This window comes from Lepisosteus platostomus, chromosome 7 (assembly GCF_059453375.1).
Source record: "Lepisosteus platostomus isolate fLepPlt1 chromosome 7, fLepPlt1.hap1, whole genome shotgun sequence".
Taxonomy (NCBI): Eukaryota; Metazoa; Chordata; class Actinopteri; order Semionotiformes; family Lepisosteidae; genus Lepisosteus; species Lepisosteus platostomus.
In genome coordinates, this window is record NC_142617.1 from 3,315,230 (window position 1) to 3,336,545 (window position 21,316).

The window sequence follows — 21,316 nt, forward strand, 5'->3', positions numbered from 1 at the left end:
ACAGTCAAGATACTTAGAATAAAAAAATGTAAAAGTGTTCTAATAATTTGCTCAGCAGGCTGCTTTGATCATTAATGGATGGATCCATCTGACTAAAGCTGATTGACCCAGCTGTGTGATTGCTGTTTATGATAGAAAGCATCACACATTGCATTTATAAACTTGTTTTTGTCTGCTGACTCACTGGACCTAGAATGTTTCTTGGAGGAGTATGAGAAAGTGAGTTATCCACTATGAATTTAAAAAAATCACTGGTTATTCTGAACTGCAAAATTATATGCATCGTGAGCACAGGTGTTGAACTTGTGATATTAAATTATTAGTCTAACACTGTGTCTGTAAGGCAATTTTCCATGTACAGGACTGTTATTGACTGCAATTATGGAGCTTTTTCTTCTGCTTGGTAGATCGTCAGTGGAATATCACATATCACCACTGCTCCCCTTCTGAAACCCATGAATGTTTTTATATAAATGTTGTCATGGTGACAACGTTAATACAAGTCATCTCATAATTACTGTTGACTATATCTTAAAACCTTCTTCTCTCTATAGGTAAAAAAACAAAATACCTAGATAGGGTATTTATTACAGAAGAGATTTTCCACCATTGAATGAAGTAGTTAGGAATGGGTATATAAACTACCTAAGCATTTTTTTATTGTCCCCAACATGGTTCATTGGCAATACACAGCTTATCGGCCATGCTTATAACCGGCACTCAGACTCGGTGTGAAAGAACAAGTGTTGTAAAGTGGAGTGACACTGACATGTTTGTGGAGTCTGAACAGTGGGGTCATTGTAACTGCTTGCTGAAGGTCATTGCAGAGGCACGCATTCTTCCTCAAGTGAAAATCAGAAACCATGAGAGTGCATCCTTACCCCTGTCAGTTATGTTGGCAAGCAAGTGGTCAAAAAATAACCTTTGATTGGCAAACAACTAAACCCTGATGCTAACCAGCGAGTGTCAATACTGAAGCTCCAGGCTAATGGAGCAGTGTGCTGCTTCCTCATTGACTGATCAATAGCAAACCTACTGTACATAAATTATACTAAATTGCACAGGGCCCTATTCATCTTGTTGAGGCTGAACCAAACTAACATGATAAGGGCATTGAATTCAGTACAAAATGCAGCAGGCAGAAGGGCCATGAAATATATTTTTTTTAAATGTAGAAATTAAGTAGATTGTACTCAAATATTTGAATACTGTATCTCTGGTGGCTTAACTGGATCAGATTGTCATTCTATCATGCTTTACAAGTTTTCTTCTTAGTTTTTGACTCACTAAGTTAGGGTTACTGTTGAGGAAATTTTAGTGCATATTGTCTTGATGTCTTGGAGCAGATCTCTTCCTGTTGCTGATAATATATTGAATTTCTGAACGTATCATATGTTGCAATTGTTCTGTATTATTTTAGATTGCAAGTTTTGCCTCTAATAAAAGTAAATAAATAATTCTTATTTTAATAATATGTTTACTACAGAATATCAATTAATACAGCACTAATTATTCTTATGTCACGATTGTAGTCCCTCCTCCTTAAGGGCACTCTGGCTCTTTCACTTTGGATTTAATTCTGTGCACCTGACCCCTGTTCCCAGTCCACCTTAAAAGCCAGGCGCTGACGTTCATCCAGGCTCTGCATCTGATTTCCGTATCATGCAAGTCCGGGACTTGAAAGCGCCTGGTCCCGTTAAGGTTTTAATCTCTGTTCCCGTTTCCTGTTCGCTGGTTCCGACCCGGTTCATGTTTTTAATTCCTTGTTGGATGGATCACCTGGCTATGGACTTATTCTTGTGTTTTTGGATTCCCTCTCTGGATTACTTTTGGATTGTTTGCCTCGGCCACACTTCCCCCGTCTACCAGCGCACTTTAGACACACCCCCTGTTTTCATCCCCGTATTCCGGCATGACTTTTTCCTAGTGTTTCCCCACGATTCTGGATTGTGTCGTCCGCATAGGGTCCAGAAAGAACTGTTCATTACATCTTAGACATATAAGCAATGGTTCACATAAAAAAATAGAATTAAGGCTATAATATTTACTTTTAAATCTGAGCAATAGAACGACAGATGTACTGTATAGGATTTGTTGTGCACATGAGGGGAAAAAAAGAAGCAGAGAAAAGATTTATGTAGTCATGTTTTAACTACTAATAGTAAATGAGTCTCAAGTTCTTAAGATGGTGATAATAAAAATGCTTAGGTGCGCATCTCCATGAAAAACACCATCCAGTGTTGATCAATGACAGAGATGGATTTCTATCTCTTGTGAGCTGTGAGCAATAAACGAACTTATTTATAATTGAAACTTCACAGGATGGCATTAACCCCCTGCAGGGCTCTTTATATTATGGATACCAAACTTCGATTTTGCCCATTTGCCACATAATGTAAAATGTAGCAGCTGTCGCATAATCAATGGCTAGAAAGCACTAACTGTATGACTTGCGAAAGTGTGCATAAATATGATATCCATACATGAGAACAGGAGTTGTCTTGCTCTTAAATTAGTCAGTTCCTTCTCTTGCTCTCGGACATATTAGAGCAAAGGCTAAATTAGTCATGTTCTCAGTAAGCCAACTGATCTGATTTTCAGAGGTCCAGATTCATTAGTAAGAGAGGGGCCTGCTACTGCTTCTAACCATTAGTGATGAAAGCAAATTTTCAAATCTGTAAAACAAGAAATGAAAGGAAAGTGTCCTGGTCTTGAATGTTTTGTACAGATACCCCAATTTAGCTTAGTCATAAATTAGTTTGAAGTAAGCTTTCTTACTTCAGAATATTGTAGAGCAAAAAAATTAGCTTCAAGAGAAGATCCCTTTTTTCTGAGTTAATGCATATATGGAGCTGTTGCAATACTGGATGATGGATGAGTGTTGGCTTATTACATCTATGAGAACTTATTATGCCCACCAACTTATTGGTTACATAGAAAATACTTTGATTCCATCAATCATTAACGAATAAGGATGAATAATGACTATAATTAGTGGTTAGAATTTTCCATTATGCTTTAGATAAAGAGAGTGAATGCACTGGGCATTGTTTGCTCAGAGTTAGGCAAGCATGCTTGCTTAAACCTTGGTCTCATACCTTGATGTATAAAACACTCTTGCAATTAGATTCGTTTAAAGTCTGAAACCAGATATTTTGCAGTTTTATCTGCTTTACATGTATGGCTGAAAGATGTATTTGTTTTATGTGTGACTGGGTTTATGATTCTGTATTTGGAAAAGTTTAAAGGACCTGATATATGATACTTAATGCAATATTTACAGTATGCTTCCAAATTAGGAAATGCTATTTTTACATTTTGTTGTTGAGACGTTGTCAGTGCTCCAGAGTGGGTCAAAGGGTGAAAGGTGTTTTCTGAGTGTGCAGGTGGAGCCCATGCAAATATGGGGAGCCTGTGTCTGGAGTGTCTGGAGCCTGTGTCTGACAGGATTAAGATTTAGACCGAGCAGTACCCAGGATAAACTTGAGTTAGATCCTCCAGCTTATCCTTGGCCTGAAGCTCAACAATACCAGTAACCTGACGGGCACCTGTGAGCTTGCAGTGCTGCATCACTCCTTCCTTTACTGCTGGCTCAGCTGTAAACAGAGTGGAGTTTACAGGAAGAGAAACAGCACTGCAGGCTTAAGAAAAAAAAGCCTGCATGCTCTTTTCTCCTGTGATGGTAAGATTGTTGGATCTGTTAACTCAAATTTATTAACAACTTTAATTCAGCTTAATTCACCTTGATTTGTAGACACATAAAAGTAACAATAACTGGTAATCCCATATAAGTAAATTATGAAACTTTTAAATTAAAATGCAAATTTTTATAGCCATGAGAAAAAGGGCAAGTCAGTAGCAGTAAACAAGGACTATTTTATAGAGGCTGGTTTTTAGAGTACAAAAATTAGGATTTCATAATGCCACTAGGAATGGTGAGTTTTTATAACAAATAGAGATAAAAACTCTCCAGCTTTCTTGGCCTCAGAATAAACACAGCATGTAATTGAGCTGCAACTGTTTTTAAACTACCTTCACAGATAAAAAAAGAAACTAATTCTATTAATTCTGGGGCTTGACAAATTGGCTACCTCAACGGCAGCATTTAGAAATTAATTACGCATTATATTGCATCCCTGCTGGCAAAATGGCGTATATTCAGGGAAACATTTGGAAACAGTTAGCTGATAAATCCAGATTCATTCATTGTTTTTCTTTAATTGGAAATGTTCAAAAGGTTTTTCAGCATAGAGGCATTTCTGTAGCAAACTTTAGATGTCATATAGTAATTCTGCAAATCCAAACAAAATGAACAGGTTTTAAGCAATACAACACTCTCTTTTGGAGACAATTTCTAATGTTTGTAACATAAATAGCTCACCTCATTTAGAAAGTAAACTGTATATTAATAGGCTCTAGATGACAAATCAGATTATACTGCATTTTCAAAATAGACAAAAGTAACAATACATTTTACTACTAATAATGATGATTAAATGCATATTAATAATATAATTTCTCAATTTAAGGTTCTCTATACAGTACGGTGGTTCCTCACCTTGTCATTTTGTATATAAATACTGAATCAGAGTATGAGACTAGAAGCTTCAAAGTAATAAGAAAGGGATTCAGACTGATATATAGAGTTCAATAGTCGACGTTTAGCACTTTGGAATAATTTCTTCTTATTGGCAGGTTTCCAGCTGTTTACCTACCACCATGGTTTCCAAGAAAAGGTCTTATTTCTTGGTGACGTCTTTAATGACAACAGTCTGCACTTGTCAGGTTGCTCCCTGGGTTTTCCTGTTTCATGTGTCTTAGACTGAGCTAAGCCTTTTTCTCCAATGGGGTGCTATTGAAAACTGCTTTAGCCTCCCACCCAGTGGCTGATCTGTTATTTTCAACAGTCACTGCGGTGGGTCTAGTCTGTTCTCCATCTGACTTGCTCCTCTCTGTTAAAATCAGTCTTCTCCCATTGCACAGGGATAGAGGCCTGGCCTAGCCTAGTCTAGGCTGTAGTCCTGAGTGAGGTGCAGTCTGGATCAATCCTTTCTCTTCCTGTAAGAGATGAACTAATTCCTTTAAACTGTCATTAAACGTTCCAGTCTTCCAAGTTGAGATCGCGTCTGCCCCTTTCTGTCACAGACGCACTCAGGGTGTGACTGCTACCTACCAGCACGTGCATTGGGAATATTCTGTGGTCGAGCACCTCTGAGTGAGTGTGACTAATATGCTTTCCAGTGTGATTGGCATGGCTGCGCTGCTCAGCCCTCTCCTGCTCCCGCTCGGTGATCATTCCCAAAGTGACTGTCAATCTTCAGGAATGGTGCCGATCGTTTACTGGTCTCACTGCAGCCAAAAATCCATCATGTGAGGGCCGGGTGGGGACCACCATACCCTTAAATCCCTGTCGATTGGATTTATTTCAGGAAATTATCCTTATTAAATTCAGCACAACTGGATTGTATTGTGATGATTCAGAGAGTGGGGCCGTACAGTCTTTCACCTTCAAGAACTTGTATGATTTTATGGTTTTCTTTCAAATGAATGAAAAAAAGTTCATTATTTGGCTTTTAAAGCACTGCTGCCTGAAATATTCACTTGACTAAAGATAGTATTCAACCATTGAATCATTTTGTTTTAATTACTTATACATGATAAAAAAATCTTTAATTTTGTTTGAATTCAAAATGCAATCACTATCTAACGGGGAGTGCAACACCACTGTAGTCACATGACTAAAGCAAGACTTGCAATTGGAGCTGCTGCATAACTGGGTCGGCAGTGGCTGAGCTATCGTTGAGTAGAAAGATGCTGCCATTTACTGTACATGCAGCTAATTGGTCTGTAGAAGGTCAATGGTATTTGTCACGATCAGTGCTTTCCGGGCCCTATGCAGAAGACATGATCCGTAAGGGAGTGAGGAAACGCTAGGAGAAAGTCATGCAGGAGAGGGTATGGAGACAGGGGGCGTGTCCAAGGGGTGCAGGTGTCCAGGGAGAGTGAATCCGGGGCGAACAATCCATGAGAAAAACCTAACGGGTATCCGAGACAGAAGGTAGAGTCCAAGGCCAGGGGATCCATCCAGGGAATAAAACCATGAGCCGGGTCGGGACCGGCGGGGAGGAGAATCAGGAACAGAAGGTTAAAACCATAATGGAGCCAGACGCAACAGGACCCCGGGCTCTCACGGAATTCAATGAGGAACCAGGAGTGACGTCTGTGTCTGGCTTTTAAGGGGGAACGGAAAATAGGAAACAGGTGCAGGTAATGGGGCAGAACAAGGAAGGGCTGGAGCACCCTTAAGAGGAGGAGTAGCGATCGTGACGGGTATTGTCTAGGATTTGGGAAACTCAGGCAGGTATCAGCAGGAAGTTGACTTCTTGATTGTAAAAAGCAGTGCTGGTCATAATGTGTTTCTTGTCATATTTCTAGTCTAGAAGAATATTTCTTCTTCAAATGTGCTTTTGTGACCCAAATACCTCTGTTTTTTTTCCATTGAGTTAATTTTTTATTTTACTTGGAATTTCCTCATACCTAGAGTGCTCACACTTGATTGAGCATGGTCTGGTGGTGGTGAGAGAATTCAGTCAAGATTGACAACTGCTTTCTCGTAAACCCCATTTTTATGTTTTTATTCCTATTAAACCCTAAATAAAAAAGCTAGAAGCATGGCCAAACGAAAGAGCTGAAGAAATATTATTTATAGTACTACATAGAGTGCAACCACATGAGTATTCAAGTATTGTAATTCTGTTTTTGATGTCAACACCCCTAAGAGAATGAAATGTGATTTCTATTATACATAGCAGTTGTTAAGAAACCATTCAAAGCTCTACAATGAATCTAACATTTATTACCTTTGTTCAATGAGACAAATTACTGGAAAAAATTCAAAGAGACTAGCAGTTCGTAAAAGCTAAAAAATCCAGCCCGTGATAGATAAGAAAAAGATCCAAACAAATATATAGAGGTCAGCAGTAAATATTCAAAAGTAATCATGAAATAAAAGCACAAGGCAATTTTACATGCATCAAATTACGTTTGCTTCACTGCCTCTCATTACTGACATTGGTGACTAAATTTTTAATATATTAAGTAAAGGAAACGAAGTCCATCTTATACACCACAATAACAGGCAACATAATCTGGATTTCTTACTTCAGTATGTCAGCACCAGTAGTGTTGTAGACCGCTCCTTACTTACTTCACTGTATCAGAATCAGTATTGTTGTGGTCAGCTCCTTGCTTTCGTTACTACAGTACTGTAAGTCAGCACCAAATGTATTATGGACAGATTACTGCTCACTTCACTACATCAGCACCGGTGTTGTTGTGGACAGCTCCCTGCTTACTTTACGTACTACATGTATATCGGCACCAATAGTGTTGTGGACAGATTCCTGCTCCTTTCACTGTGTCAGCACCAGTGTTGTTTTGGACAGCTCCCTCCTTACTTCACTATACAGCACCAGAGTTGTTGTGGGCTGCTATCTTACCTATCCAAAGCTGTTGAAGTGACGTATTTTATCTAATTAATGTTTAAGTTGATATTTTTTGTGAGTATTTTAGGTTTCTAGGCCCTGTTACCTATTGTGATGGACATTTAAACAGTTCCTTATTTTGAGTTTTCTGGGACTTACCTTCGACCAGTCAGGCAACATGGAGAAACAAATACTAGGTACAACGTTTCACCTGTGGAGCCATCTTCGGGTCTGACTTGTTCCTTTGCAGCCTACGAATGCTGATGCAGCTACCCACCTAAACATGGAGAAACAATTAGAATCACAAACAATATGAAGATATATGGAATAAAATGTAGAATTTAATCAAGGTATATTATGTTAGAACTATATAATATACCAGTGAGATGATAAAGATATTGTTGCTCTGGAATTGATCTAGAGAACACAAACCAAATACATTCCCCATCTTAAAAGAATGTCTGCGCTCTTAGACTAAAACAAATTGAAACGTCATGGTCTTCTATAGTAAAGACTAAAAAGGGAACCTACTCAAGTCTTTCATAATGTGTAAAACCATTTACAATATAAGCTCGGTGACGTTCTTCCGAGCCAACAGTAAAGTGTGAACAAGAGGGAAGATGTTGATACAGGGAAATGAAACATTTCTTTCCACCAAGGCTCGTGGGAGTATGGAAAAAGCTACCCAGCCTTGTTATGGAAGCTGATAACTCCACCCCTTTCCAGGGAATGAGTGAATGAGATCTGCGGATCACTTATCTACTAAAAACCAAATGAGCTACACGGCCCACATTATGTGCCTTCTCATCAGTAACCTTTGTTATGTTCATCCCTTCTTTTTCTTTTTGTTGAAAGCCTAAGAAGTGGGTACATTGTTTCTATTGCTTTCCAATCGTTAAATATTGTTTATGAAACTACAGTGACAATGACAGAGTGGATTAAGGAAATACAAGCCTTGCTTCAACATGTTGCATGATAACAGACACTGCAGTATGTGTCTGATATCATTTGATTGTGAAACCAGTTTGACAGGCACAAACTTGTAGTCTATACTGTATCTAGTGTAGATATTTCAGAGCTATATAATTCTTGCATTCCGAATTCTGTTCTTTCTAAGCATTCATTTAATTGATAAATAGGATGCAGTCTACCCTGACATAATCCAATCTTGGTAAACAAATATGACTTCTGCAATAATTACTTATCCATATTACATTGTTTTTAGGCTAAACACAGATCCACTAAATGGGGTATACAGTGAAACAAGGGACAGTAACTACATATTGTTTGTCAGATTAGTAATAGCCAGGACTGATTTGCAGATATGCTTACTTTTTGCTGTTTTGAGTTTTGTTGAGAAACATGTTCAAATGTATTTAGAGCTCAAAAGATTGTATTACTCTTTTAGCATTGTTTTCTAGTGTTTTAGAGAAATAAAACCAATATTGTAATAACTTTAGTTTGGAAATTATAGAATGTGGATTAATTTAATCTTAATTTTAAAGATCTTTGTTGAATGAATGTCCTCGATTTTTTAATTGCCTTTAATCCTTACAATCCTTATATCATAGTACTGTAAAATAGATTATGTGTATACTGAATATAAAAAAACATATCACATCAGTCTGCACAACATTCAAACATATTATCAGGAAGACAAAACTATTGTTTCTAGCAGGAATACTGATATTTCCTTTGCACTGATGTTTTTTTATTGAACAGACATGCCATAGGTAAAATCATTATGCAATGGTTGAATGGGGGATCTACTGTGAAAGGCACAGGTTAGCAGCACATGTGTCAACCACTGGAAGCAATCCAAGCAGTACATCTGATTTGTACCAGGTTTCAGATGCTGTCCATTGGAATTTTGTAAAGCCTGGAAAAGTATGTGCCTATTAACTGGACTCTGAGCCATGGATGTCACATAGTTTCAGTGGAGTGCAGGTCTGGTAAGCAGTTTATGCATAGATTAATTGTGACATTCTCTTATTTAGCATGAGCAGTATGAAAGTGTCCAGTGTCGTTCTGGAATGCTGTCATGTCAGGATGAGCCCATGGGAAGAGCAGGAAGTGAGGTCTCAGGACTTTCTCAGTGTGGTATTGCACCATCAGATTTCTATTTATCGCTACAAGCAGACTTATTACCCAGCAACTCACAACTGGCAGCCCACTGAAGCTCAGCAGGTGTGAGCCTGGTCAGTACCTGGATGGGAGACCTACTAGGAAAAACTAAGGTTGCTGCTGGAAGGGGTGTTAGTGGGGCCAGCAGGGGGTGCTCACCCTGTGGTCCACGTGGGTCCTAATGCCCCAGTATAGTGATGGGGACACTATACTGTAAACAGGTGCCGTCCTTCGGATGAGACGTAAAAACCGAGGTCCTGACTCTCTGTGGTCATTAAAAATCCCAGGGCGTTTCTCGAAAAGAGTAGGGGTGTAACCCCGGCGTCCTGGCCAAATTTCCCTTTGGCCCTTACCAATCGTGGCCTCCTAATAATCCCCATCTATGATCTGGCTTCGTCACTCTGCTCTCCTCCCCACTGAGAGCTGTTGTGTGGTGAGTGTTCTGGCGCACTATGGCTGCCGTCGCATCATCCAGGTGGGGCTGCACACTGGTGGTGGAGGGGATCCCCATTACCTGTAAAGCGCTTTGAGTGGAGTGTCCAGAAAAGCGCTATATAAGTGTAAGCAATTATTATTATTATTATTATTCTGTAGTGACTATTCACTCCTACTCAGACAGTTATACTTGAACTTTCTCAATGATCAGTCTGGTCTACACAACGATTAATGTATTGTTCTGAATAACTGTGCCAAACTCTCGACGGCATTCATCACGGCCTTCTGCACAAAATATTGATTTACTACTGAAGAGGACAAGACTCCAATGCTAGTGGCTCAACTTCAAAACATGAGACTATGAGTAAGGTTACAAACAGGAGGATGGCATTCAGCCCATCCAACTCTGCTGGTAGTGAGTAGTAAACTGATCCGGGGATCGTATCCAGCTGTTTCTTGAAAGAAACCAAGATATCGGCTTCAGCAACATTGCTGGGTAGCTGGGTTCCACATTCTTACAACTCTTTGGGTACAGAAGTGCCTCCCATTCTCAGATTTATGGGTGCTTCTGGGTAGTTTTGACTTGTGCCCTCACTTGTTTGTGATTCATTGTATTCTGTTGAGACTGTGTCCAGCTTTTAACATACCGATGGCATCAAAGCATTCTTCTCTTGCTAAGTGGGCCATATCGATTTTTTCTGTGTTTTTTTTTCTTAATTTTACCAGGCCTGACATTCAACAGATTAAATCATCTCATCATCTGTACCCAATCTACTTTCTCACTAATGAGGTGTCTTAGTGCTTACGCAACAGTCGAAGTCACTTGATTGCATCTCAGTCATAAATAATTTATTAATTAACATTACAACTAAAATGTTTCATCAATATCCATACACTGTATTGTTCTAAAACACTTATCAATACATAGAGTATTGACACATCCCTGTATTCTTAGTATGCTATACCAATTACTGTTTAAACAAAATTGCACAAGCTAAACCACCCTCATTATAACAATGTGTACTGTGCGCCACTGAAGCTATGTACTTGACTGTCTCCAGTTTGATCTAGTTTGCTGAGAATTGCCTGGCTTTTTTCAATGCATATTGAATCCTTTCTAAAGGGCAGATTGAAGGTCTAGGAACTGAGCATCAACTTTGTACTGATGTAAATGAGCACTTCCAGTCTTTTCTTGTCAGAAAGCAAGTTCTGCCTAGACTTTGTAGCCTAGTGTTACATTTTAATAATACAGCATCCCGGTAATCTGTGTGTTACGCATTTTATTTTAAAACCAGCTTAAAAATGTATTAGAAGTGTGCTGCTGCTATGTTTACAGCAAATTCTTTTCTATATTTTCGGAGTAAAGCAAGCCACTTTCATGCCCTCCAGCTCGCACACTCGCTTACTCCGACACTAGTGAAAATGGAAATGCAAAGCAGCAGATGAAGGGCTGCTCATTAAGATAAGAAGCAGCTTAAACAAGGCTTGAAAAGGGGCTGTGGATGAAACAGCATGTCCTGCTTGTGGGAGGTCGTGGATTCTTCCAGACAGACTTCAATGCAAGACCTCGCAGTACTGTTTATCACCATGGGCAGTATTCCCTCAGAGGTGCAAGTGATTCTGCAAGCCCATGGATTCTCTGTATTCTAGGGATTCTTGTGGCTCCTTAGGAATAAATGCTCATGTGCTTCATTTAAGCCTGTTGCACATCCATCGCACTAAGCAATGTGCCTGAAAAACTGCACCATAGACTTCGTGCATGGCCAACGTATTTAACTTAAACCATTTAGCATTTCTCTAAATCCCTAACAAGACTGCACTGGAGTTTTTACATTCCAGGCCAAAATGCTGAAAATATAAAATGATCTTGTCTATGAAAAGAATTAATCTTTGGTAGCCCTAAAGACATCTACTTTAAATGCTTCTTATTTATTATTACTATTTTTCAGAAGTGTTCTCCCCTGCTGACTTCATATTGTGATTGTGGGGTTTACAATCGAGAATTGCAAATGCACCTTCAGCTAACAGTGAATTGTGAGCATTGTCAACCTATTGTCACTGTGGAAGAATAGTACAGGCTAAAAACTGCAGTGATCTGCAATTATTTACATAAAGTATATAATCTGGTGAGCCCAGAGAGATTTTTTTTGCAACAAGTGAAAGGAATTAAAAGAGAGAATTTCAGATGTACAAATACCAAACAGTGTGATACAGTGTGCCTGTGTGCTGTGCTGTGCAATCAGTGTAAGCTATTCTGCAATCAATGTACCATATTAAATCTACCCAGGACACTAAACACTCAGAGTTGAGCTATTCTTTTGTGCTTCACTTTTAAATGATTTTAAAACCTTGTTCATCTGGGCCTTTGTTCCTTTCTTACACCTCATCTTCTTCATCACCATCTTATTATTTTTATTGTTAGTCCTTAACTTGTACACCTTTTAAATTGAATCCCAATTATCGCCTTGCTGTAATATCTCAAAAATCACAAAGCATCTTCCCAGATAAAGTGTGACAGGAAGACCACAGAGACAATGTGATATTTGATGCTGTTAAACCTTTGGGAGCCCCCTGTAGTCATAATGTTAGATTCTCTGGGTTTTTTTCTTTTTAGTTCCTCCGTACAAATGGAAAAAAAAGACTGGCAAAAATAAAGAAGAAAAGATAGTTAAAAATAACTTGGAAAACAAAAACACTGAAACACATTGACCTGTAGATTAAACTCTCAAGGTCTTAAAGGTTCATTTCAAGCTTATTTACAGTAAAGCTTCTATTAAAGCAATCCTCAGGCATGTCTCCTAATCTGAAAGCAGACTCCATTCTGCAGGGTTGCTTATAGCTTTTCAGGAATATCATTTTTTCTGATGATATGAATCCTGTCTCTCATTTTGCTGTGTTTGTAGAAAGGTTACAGTTACTGTTAGTCAAAATAAACGTTTGTTCAGGAAATGTTTTGTACTCTTTACTGTAAATATATAGTGGAAATCACACAAGAATAAAGGAAATAATTCAATTAGGTCCATGTATAAAATACAAACACAGTATGATAAGGCGATACTTTTCGTTTTAAAGGAACCTGAGGTCAGTATTTGAAAATATAATACATTGTTTTGTTTTCATGATGTCAGATTGCCAACTTCAGATTTCTGCAATGCAAATTATACTTTAAAGCAAGGACATCAATGCCCCTACAGAATGTTTAATGTTGTGTTGCGTCTCTGTATCGCACACTATCATACATGTGTAAATTAACCTACTGTGTGCTACTGTATACAGATCAGTGTTTGAGACTGGCCTGTGTATAAACTTAGTGTAAGTGATCTTCTGTCTGTGTTCATTATTGTTTGTAGGCCCTTACAATTATGCCAATACCGGTGCAAAGCCTTGTAAAAATCATTTAAAGACACTCATAAATGTGAATTGAAATTACATATTTTCTGCTGCAGTTAAATTCCAGAGTGATTTTGAAATGCATTACAATTTTGTCAACATATTTATTCACGTGCAGAATTCCCCAGAGTTTAGCCTACAATTTATCACCTGAATTACTTTAAAAAAAACGTATTTTTGCTTATTACATTCTTCAGAAAGGCTTGTTATAGTTACCGATATAAAGAATAGTTTTCTAAAAGTGTTTTTGTTGTTGCATATAATGTCTAGTTAAGTCTTTTATCCATGAAAAAAGTTTCTTTTCAAAACTGTATGTGAGGTACAGTACCGCTGCCGTCCCCTGGAGAATGTCTAATATTTAATAAGAGTATCATTCGCGTTTTCAATTGAAGATTGTTAGATTGCAGCAGTCATATTTTAACTTATTAATTCTTCTTAATGAAAGAAAAGCTTTATACAATGTTGTCTGAAAAAAATGATTCGAGATTTGGAAAAAAAAGCTGATTAAAGGAGGGAGGGAAATTAGCATAAGCTTCATCCAGTTCAACATACTTCCTAATTAAAATCACTCATCTGGAGCGACCTCATTTTTCCTGGCTCTCATGGGCTGCTTTTTCTGACAGTATTTTGTCATGTTTTTAACTCACATATTAAATATGTTGTGTATATTGCCATAGTAGGAAGACTTGTACAGATATAATTAATGATGTTAGCCTTGTATATGGTGCACTGACTTAATAATATTTGGTTTATGCTACCACTGTTTTATTAAAGCTGAGATTTATTATGATAATATACTTTCTTCCCCCCAAGGCACTGTAGGGATTTTACTGGTTAAAATAGTAGGACTATTAATGCAATTTCTCAAGCTAAACATGTAAGATAGACATTTGGAAATCTGCTTCCTACTGTATACATTGGTAAATGTGATTATCATGGACAGAACTGAAATTATGGAGGTTGCAACCAGCTTGCATATACTATGTACTGTAACAACAAAACTCTGCTGATATTAATTGGTCTTGATTCCATTCTGTCACGCATGACATTTTGCAATCATAGTTGTCTGATTGAATTTGAAGTTTGTGAGAGGAGATAATGAGGACTAATGTATGTCCTGTGATGATGGGACGCCTTGGTAATGTCACCTGTAGCAGGTCTCAAGGTTTATCTGAAGGCAAAAGTCCTGTATCTTTTATGAGCGTCACCTCAAACATACAGTATGTAAATGAGTACTGTGTACTAATGACACACAAAATGTTGGGGAGATTGTAACTCCAGAAATCAAGAGTTTTAGTCACAGCCCAGAGAACCTGCCAGTTCTTTATTACACTAAGAAAACAAATACCATGTGGTGTCATGTTCTAAGTTCTTTGTTATACAGTTTTCTTACTGTTTCTTATATTGTTGAAAAGATCTGTAGTTTTAAAGACCTTCTGGACCAAAGGCCTGTGGAAACTAGCATTAGTCAGCCTACAAAAACCTGGGTGGACTATGAAGCTGTCTTTCTTAATAATGTTTTCCTGGCTACCTCCATGAAAATCTAGTCATACAGCAGTTCTGAAACACATGACGTTTCATTCATCTTTGTATATTGAAGGGGATTAAAATCAATCATCTCTAAAAGGAAAGTAAAAAAAAAACTAATCTGAAAGTATGATATTGAGTGGTCTCCTATGCTTCCTTAAAATTCGTATTGCAATAGATTTAAATTGACAGTTTAATTTTCTTATTTTAGCTTTCTTTATTCATGGTGAGTGCTCTTTTATGCAGAAGCACACAGTGCTATAGAAGAAATAGACCCAACTTCATCTAAACTAGTAATTTTCAGTAGGGACCCAAGAGGCAGAAGGAAAAAACTTTCAGCTCAGGTCTTCTCTAACTAATTAGAAACTGTGAATAAATGAAAATGTAAAACATTTTAAAGTGACTCTGGTGTGCTTTTGGATTATCAAAGCCTGATCGCTTTACTGATTGAAATGCTTAGTTGTGTTTTTGATGTGGGGGTTGTGCAAATAAATTAACTCAAGTCATTGGAAAGGAAGGTATAACTAATGATTTCAGTGGGGATGTGTATAAAAGGAGAAGGACTTGCCTGACTGACTGGCTTGGTGTGCTTATAGTATGGGTTACGTCTTGATTATGTTTTACCTTTGCTGCATTTTAGGTGGCGAGGATGTTTTCCATTCTTTAAGGGATATATTCTGCCTCATATGTCATAGTAAGAAACATTTGCAGTCACAGCCCCTTTTGTGTTAAAATAATATGAACTTGATTTTGAAGTATACCAGGCATAAAGGTTTGAGGAAGCACATATCCTTTCAAATTTCTGCATGTTTCCATGTTAAAAAATGAACATCCCAACATTCCAGTGATGATTTTGTTGAAATTATTTCTGAAATTGCCTTTGCTGTGTAGTCACTAAGCTAGTGTTTTCTGTTTTGTGTCCCGTTGTTTAAGTGCATTTGACAGTCCAGTGAGATACTAAACAGAAGAGTTTTGAACTTGTGCTGTTCATAGCGTTTTGAGCTTCTTGGGTCTTGCTGAGAGTCTGACAGGTTATCTTTCCCAGGATGAGGCCTGTGAAGAGATTAAAGATTATTTTCAGGAGAGTCTGCAAACACTTTGAGAAGTGAGGGCCTTTTAAGTCATCATGCCATTTATAGTATCCTTCTTAAGTGAGTTAGCACAGCAGTATTAATGCACTGCAGTCAATTTAAAAAAAACTGGTTACACAGGGTGAGACTTAAGATGAGACTAAGGACTCAAACATAACCTCTCTATGCTCTCTTTTAAAATCTTCTGAACTTTCTAAAATTAAAACACTGTATTACTTTTAAAAATTGACTCCAAGAAGTAGAACATTTCATAATTTACAAATTAAGTAGTGGCAGATGGGAATAATTCAACTGTGTTTATGGTTCAGAGGAAATTCTTCAAAGCAACATCTCACACCAGAGGAAGATTATCTGCCATTCCGCTCATATTTATTTAGTGAATTATATGAAATAAGCACTATTTGAGCCTCTATGGTACAGACATGAATTGTCAGCAAATGATAAAAGGAGTAACTGGGGGAAAAATATGATTCATTATAATAAAGATCCTGATAATGGTTTATAAAAATAATAGGGTTTCATCGGTTATTTTGCTCTTCTGTGTTAATGTCATCTGACCTGATAAGATGATAGCATAATGGAAAAATCTGCTTGCCTTCGGGAGAGTACTGTTTAAGCCCGAATGCTCTCTGCCATATCTCTGTGACAAATGTGGTTCACTAGCTGGAGACATGAAGAGAGTGTAAACCGCTTACCTGTTTGATCGCTGAGATGGATGATTGATCTAAAAAAAACAGGAAAGAATGCATTTTAATATGTTATTTGAAAATTGCCGCAGGCTTGTGAGCTATGTTTATTTCTACAAAAAAAATGATGCGTTTCCATAAAAATAACACATCACGTGAAGAGATGTCACTTCAATCTCGGGCCTTTACATCATGAGCTTTAGATTTTTAACAGATATGAAAATATTCCCCCAAAAAAATTTAAATCTATTTGGGGTGTGGAAGAAAAAAAAGTTTGAAGTTTCTTCTTCTGCAGTGTTAGAAGTTTTCTAGAAGAAGTAATGGTGTTTTCCTGAAAATGACTTGAGTTCTATCTTTAAAAACAAATATATAACTACTCTTTAAAAACATGAAATATTGATCTCATAAGACATGACAAGGCATGGTGTGGGGCTGTGATTTCTGGCTATCTACTATACAGTAGTATCTAGAAATAATCTGTTCCAAACTGGAACTGAATGGAACATGCAGAAAGCGAACAATGATTCCTTCTCATCATTTGGGTTAGGACAAGTGTAATAATGTGTTTTGATCTTGTACATAATGGTATTCTGGAGATCTGGAATTTCTGGTCCTTGAACTTTTCATGAACTTGTGGTTTTATCTCACCTTTAGTTAAAATTATATCTCCTTTCACCATCGAAAAAGTTCAGTTTTACTGGTGCAGATCTTTGATTCCTAATTCATGTACTATTTTATGCTATTTCATTTTGTGTCTATCTCATAGAACTCCATTAATTGATCTCTCCTACATCCACCTGCATGGTGCTCAAGGCTGATGACTTGAGGTAAATCAATAAATTTAATTGAAAGTATTTTTAATTAAGAGTAATGGTTACGTAACAAAAAGGGTATCTAAAGTGTTTCCAGTAGAATATTTAATTGCCAAATGGGGATTGTAAATCACAGAAACTGGGGACATCCTCCGGTAGGATGTAATGTATTATACGGTATGTTGTTTCAAGAAAGATGTGGGAAAATAGATTTGTGCTAGCAAGCGAGTAACAGTGTTAATTGGCTTCAGCTTAATGTTATGCCATCACCTTGGCCTTGAATGTCTTATCAGCAGTAAGGGCTGCCCTTTTGTAGATTTTAATACTGCGCTGCGAAATGAGAAATTTGCCTCTGTTCGGTATTTAATTTCTAAAGCTATTTGGTGATTCAGCTTTATGCAACAGAAATCTTGGTCTCAGGATGGCCTTTTTGAATAAATTCTGGCTTGTGTTATGCATAACTGAAAGCTTATTAGGCATCACCAGTTTCTGAGAGACAGATGGACCTGTGGCTGTCTGCCTTGACTGTTAAGTCTGTAATCAGGTTGTACTTAAGAGATTTAGTGACAGAAACTACTAAAAAACTGCTTGGTTATTTGATGTCAATCTGTCACGTAGAGTGGCTGTTTCCAACCACAGCCACAGAAGGCAAGTTATCTGACTGCATCATTTGTGTTGTCTCAAAAGAATATGCTGCATTTTTAAATAAATATTGTTTTCTTCAAGGAAGAGATAACCATCTCCTAGGTAACTTAAATGCATTTAGTGCTGTATTCCTGATTTAACAGAACTATGTTATGATTGTGATCAGGTGTGAGCACCAGAATAACAGAATAAATTCATTGTTGGAAGGAACTGCCGCTTCATCAGAAAGCAATATGAATTGCTATAGTTTGTTTTGTCTCCATAGTGACAAAACAATTTTACCATTCAAGGAGGAGAATGATGTTCGACAGCTGGTTTCCGCAAGTGCAGTTTAAAAGTATTTCTGTGCAGCGTAATTATTGTTAATGCTCATAAGGTGACTGGTAATACACTAGACCATTTAGCAAGGATGTTTTAATAAGAAATGTATTGTTTAATCCCCAAAGTGACACTTAAACTATAAACATAAGTCAGAAAAGCACTTGGCTAATTGCAATTAGTCTATGAAATCATTGGTCCTCTAACTCATTAGGGTATAATTATTAAAGAGCTTATATGGTGTTCATCTCTTACTGAGTCTGTCATTTGTAAAAGCAATACTAAACAGTTTACTTTTAATACATTTTATTTCAGTTTCACAATCAACAACCACAAAAAGATGGACTTGTACACAACCCCAGTTTTAAGTGATTAAGATTCAGAAATAAAATGTTTTTATTTTGTGAATTTCATGTATTGTAGAATGAATATGGTATTGTAAAGAGAAGTTGCTCATGCAGGATGCTTGCAGTAAGCTTATATAGTTCACTTCAGCTTTCAGCAGGTCACCAGTGCTGGTTTGTAGTATTTGCTTTACCATTTTTCTTCTGGCAGCATGACACTTAAAAAATAATACATGGGTTTCAGATCCAACTCTAAGTTTCTGGAAGACTGCAGATAGTCATTTTACCACTTTGCTATGTCCAACCCACTATTTTCCTGTCGTGAGTACCAGTCTGTCTTCTATAGAAGATTATAGTTTTCATGCTACAGAAAGCCATTGCTTTGTTCAGTCCACATTTTCATGAGGTTCTAAGATTTTGGCTTATGATTTAAAACGTCTTTTTCCTCCTGAACAAAGACCTCACTTCCCAATTTTAATGGTTCATTCACCACCAAATTAGGGTTCAAATTAGCAAAAGTATTATATAGTATTATATGACTATTTTTAGAAGTGAATGTGTCAGCACAATCATGCCTCATTTTTCCTCAATAGAAGTAGTTTATAATTACAAAAGTCACGGAGCACAAGAACAACAGGTACTGTAGCAGGACTGTAGATATAGAACCATTCAATACTACATTATGAAGAAGCAGTGCTGCAGGTATATTTAGATGTTGGAATCGTGGATAATGGCATTCTGTTTGTATTATTTAAATAGTGTATTCAAAGTCATTTTCTTTACATTGTTATCCAGTTACTGCCAATAGATAGTACTCAGATGCAAATACAAGCAAGATGGCATTATACAGAGTTATTATAAGGAATGGTTTAGTTACTATCTAGAAAATTTAAAAAATAGTATTTTTTGTCTTCAAATTTGGAAATTGTGTAACGTCGAGCCAATGAAATGCAAGCCGGAGGACACAAGTGCATTGTACAGAAAAGTGTATTTAAAATGGAGAACAGAAAGTGCTTACTTACACAAAGAGCTACAGGTATGTTGATTTGGAACAAGTTGCCAATCATCTCCTTGAAAACAATATCTTTCTTTTAAGAAATGAATGATAAGATCCAGAGAACATTTACACTAGTTGTAGCCAACTACTATTTTTATAAATAGTCGGGAGAAGTCTGAAGCCGAGAGGAACACAGATCGAGCCAAGGTGAGGAATCTGAACGAGGCACGGGAGAGGAATCAAAGCTAGGGAGCTTGGAGTACAACATTCAAGAGACTCGGAGACAGAACTCAGTGCCCTGAGCGGCATCTGAACATCCCTTACGTATCTCTGGATCACAGAGACGAGGTGGCAAATTGCCTCCAGGTGTCCTGTCAACTGGTGTCCATGGCAACCCTCGCTGAGTGACAGGTGGGTGGGGCATACAGTAGGCCAACTGGCCCAAGCTTGCTCCCCCTACGGGGTAGCTGACAGGAACATTTATTTGAACACCTTACAAACACACCTTTCTTCAGTGGTTTTCCCGCCAATTGCAGGTAATCAACTGCTTGGCTAAACAAGGTTCAGTTCAAGGACTGCTTGGCCATTTGAGTCCAGATATGGGGTTTCTGTATAACCTAAGATGGGCATTTTAATCTCTTGGCAGTGCACATTTTACCGCAGACTGCGCCAGTACAAACACTGGTTAGTGAGGTTTCTAGCTTCTCCCCTGAGATGTGCTTTTCACTTTAGCCAAGATGGCTATCTGACCAATGTTTTATACTCAAACCTCAAGCTACCTTCGCCACTGTAGCAACTGCTACACTCATGGCTGGTTTCATCACACTAAAATCAGCTTCAGTCTGGCACCTCACATGTTGAAGTCACACTCTTTTTGCCCACAATGGGCCACCACCTTTTACTACTAGCTGCTGTTCTTCACAAAGAAGCCTGTTAGGTGGGTGAGCTTCAAACTTCATAGTTATCATTCTAGTTTCCCCTCAATGTGCTTGCAGTTCACAGATTTAAAAGTGAGTAAGGATTTACTTGGAAGCCTTCAAAAGTTTATTCAGGATTATCAGTGTAAACTCAAATCTCCGATGGCTCAGCAGGGGTAATGACCTCTTTACTGCTAGTAGCCATCAAGGTACATATTAACACCAACAGCACTGCCCTCAGAGTGGGACTGCAAAACCTCCACTGACCCCACAAAATCCCAGTTTGTTGTATAGAGATTGTGCTTTATAGCCAATGTCACTTGAAGCTTCTGCATGGAGCATTCTGTGAGGTGGCAGTGTCATGTGCAGGGAGCCATCAGTCACCATTTTCAGAACTGCATTCTCACTGCTGAGGCTTGTAAAAGACCATGTCCCGGAGGTTGTGCTTCTTCCTGTTACGTAACAACATGGCATTCTCTGAGGTTCTCCACCAAAACAGTCTAATGCCATTAGACTGACAGCAAAGTGCTTTTGGATATGAGGATT

At 37.9% G+C, this 21,316-nt stretch overlaps 1 protein-coding gene across 4 annotated transcripts in view; it reads left to right on the forward strand.

Moving 5' to 3' along the window:
• Positions 1-21,316, forward strand: part of lsamp (limbic system associated membrane protein) — a 628,278-nt gene that overhangs the window by 479,559 nt on the left and 127,403 nt on the right. The window lies entirely within an intron of this gene.